Source organism: Channa argus, chromosome 9 (genome assembly GCF_033026475.1).
Source record: "Channa argus isolate prfri chromosome 9, Channa argus male v1.0, whole genome shotgun sequence".
NCBI lineage: Eukaryota > Metazoa > Chordata > Actinopteri > Anabantiformes > Channidae > Channa > Channa argus.
In genome coordinates, this window is record NC_090205.1 from 6,585,673 (window position 1) to 6,588,982 (window position 3,310).

Sequence of the window (3,310 nt, forward strand, 5' to 3'; positions counted from 1 at the left end):
AAGAATTCAACAAGCTAAAAGCAACAGCACCACTCTGCAGGAAGTTACCATGTGTTCTGCAGTCGATACAGATTAAAATGTTTAGATAAGAATTTTATATAATCACACCCATGTCTTTGTGTGTGTGCATGTGTGTGTGTCTGTGGGTTGCTTGTTTCTTTGGTTGATTTCCTGTTAACAACTGATGTGATGAATGATGGCTAATTAACACACAAACTATATGTTGATGTGATTTCCTGTAAAATTTCAAAAGAACAGAAGTTTCCTCATTTACACGTAGCATCACTTCTGCTGCAGAGCTGATCTTCCATTATTAAGTTGCCATTTAGTTTCTTCCAGACATGGAGGAGATGAATGTAAATGCTGAACATGACAAGTTTGTTGATTCAAAAATGTCACAAACAGGTAATTTAATATTATACAGACACTGAAAGACTGAATTATCATTATTACTGTTGTATCATATTCACTGGTCTTTTCACTGTTCAGGTCCCAGGAGCTCAGACGGAAGATTTTATAGAGCTGTTGCTCTCTGTTTGGGGCTGCTGAGTGTTTTCCTGCTGGTTGGACTCGCCCTCGGTCTCCATTGTGAGTCTGGTTCACTGTTAGATTTGAGCTGTTTTCTCGTCTTATACTGCTTTTGTGCTTTTAAATTTAAATTGTTTTATATTATTATATTATTTTATATTATTTTTATGTTAAGAAATGAAAAACGTTTAACAATATCCCATGAAAAACTTGATATAATTTTATGCTGCACTTTAAACATGTGGTTTTGCTTTACAGTAACTGAAAACAAAAATTGAGAAATGATGATATTTGTTATGTAAAAAATAAAAATAATGTGAACTGTGAATTGTTTTATCTGTTTAAGACCATAATTTAGATCGAGGTTCAGCTACAGATTTTTCCGTTATGAAAGACAACCTGACCCAGCTTCTCCTAGCCAGTGATAACAAACTGTCTTCCCTGGCTGCAGAGAGAGGCCAGCTGGATGACAGGCTGTCTTCTCTAACTGCAAAGAAGGACCAGCTAGATGCCCAAATATCTAACGTAACTAAAGAAAAGGATCAGCTAAAATCCAGACTCATTGAAATGACTAAAGACCGAGACCGACTTGAGAATTTGACCAGTGAGTGTGGACAGTAAGGGACAAGGCACATGACAGTTTATTTGCTGTAAAGCACTTTGGAGCTTTAAAACTCCTGGTATTTTTTAAAGCTCTATATAAATAAAGATTGAATTCAACTGTATTTTCCATATTAGATTCAAGTCCATTTAGACAAACTTATGTTTGCACAAACAATGTTTGCGCATGTTTTACCTCACACTGTCTTTCTTTGGCAACAGATGGAGTTTGTCTTGACTTACTTCTATTGTCTATTGTCTTATGTTACAGGGAAAACTTGTCCTGCAGGATGGACAAAGTTCAACTGTTCCTTTTATTTTCTCTCCACTGAGTCTGGTTCGTGGACAAAGGCCAGAGAGGACTGCCAGAATAAAGGAGCAGATCTGGTGATCATAAACAGTGCAGAAGAACAGGTACAGCATGTGTGTGTGTCCATGTGTGTGTGGCTGAATAAGGAATGAGGACTGATTAAAGGACATAAAAGGCCATTTCTGCAGAACCACCTACAAGCACGTTAGCACGACTAAGACTAGTGGGAAATGGGTAATTTAAAGTTGACATTGTCTTTGTAGGGAGGAGGTCAGAATGAGTTCCCCCCATGATCTTTACCACTCTGGTTTCCTCCTCCCATGTTTGCTTAACTGGTGACTCTAAATTTCCTGTAGGTGTGAATATGAGTGTGAATGCTTGTCTGTCTGTGTCTCTCACTGTGTTGGACCAGAGACAGACTGGAGACCTGTCCAGGGTGGACCTTGTCTCTTACCCATTGATAGCTGGGATAGGCTCCAGCCCCTGTGACCCTAAACAGGATAAGCTTACAGAAAATGGATGGATGATATTTCCCTACAGTTACTGTCTTATTTTTGTGCCTGAATCTAAGTATAGTCAAAAGGTTTCAGTTCTAGCTTCTAAGTTGTTGTTCTTAGCAATAAGCCAATTTAATAATTGGAATTTTATATTAGGAAGATATTTTAGCATTTGATTGTTCTCTGAATCCATCATAACATAAATGGAATAACTCCAACTTTTTAGCTTATGTGGTTGTTGTGGATCTCAATTTGTTATCTGTTACATTTACACTAGTTTATATTTTAAAAGTGTGTGTAATCTGTCTCTGCCCTAACACACATGTGAAGGTGTAATGTGGTTAAAACTAGAACATAAAAACTGTGGAATTCTGTCTCTGTATTGAACAGGAATTTCTCTCTGGATTCACCAAGGAGTCAGCATGGATCGGTTTAACTGACATAGCTGAAGAGGGAACCTGGAAATGGGTCGATGGATCTCTACAGACTTTTAAGTAAGACAGAAATGTGCTTCACCTTCTTTAAATCCCAAAATCTCTGTAAATGTATGTTTGGACCAACACAACTGAAACAAAGAGGTTTCTAGAAAGAGCTCATAAAGGCCTTCGTGGTTTTACTGAGGAACAAAAATGACAGAAATTGAAGCCAACAACCTTTTCACACTGTTTGACCTGCACAGTGTCAGAGTTAGGATTTGGCTCTGAACACCACTGACTGGAGACTCTCAGAGCTGCTAGAATGACTGCTGACACACTTCCTGTCTGTTTCAGTACTGTTGGCTCTGACTGCACCACTGCTGTCATAACATTTAATAAGTTATCAGCATAGAGACCATCAAGAGTCTTTTTATGTCAGATATTCACAATTTCACGATTGTTTTTTTGTTCATTGACTTGTTAGATACTGGGATGTGAAGCAGCCCAATGATCGTAATGGAGAAGACTGTGCAGAAATTGATCCTCAAACAGGTCACAAGTGGAATGACCTGCCATGTGGACATTCTATGAAATGGATCTGTGAGAAAAACGTGTAACACTGGTAAATGTTTTGACATCATACATATGGAAATGTTTCATATAAAACATGAATATGCCTGTGTGTTTTTGTGTGGATGGATGCTGTGGATGGATGCACAGCTGCCTGCACTTGCTGCTGATTAGTATGAACCTTTTTAATCCTGCCTCAAAGTGCACTCTGTGTCTGTGCGTCTTTCTCCTCCCTGCTCTAGAGTCCAGATCATCAGTTTACACATCAGTTGATGTTCTGTCAGCTCTGATTGTCCGGCCCATCTGGTTTATCCTTTTTCCTCTGCAGTACTCAGACCTGATCTGTTTACCCTCTGGTGTGCTCTGACTTGTTTAGTTGACTTTCATAT

General features: G+C 38.6%; 1 long non-coding RNA gene across 1 annotated transcript; it reads left to right on the forward strand.

Annotated features, from left to right (window-relative positions):
* Window positions 1–486: 486 nt before the first annotated feature.
* Window positions 487–2,432, forward strand: LOC137132664 (uncharacterized). Its single transcript, XR_010915168.1, has 3 exons — window positions 487–588; window positions 1,400–1,542; window positions 2,326–2,432. It is a non-coding gene; the product is annotated as an uncharacterized lncRNA (long non-coding RNA).
* Window positions 2,433–3,310: the final 878 nt, after the last annotated feature.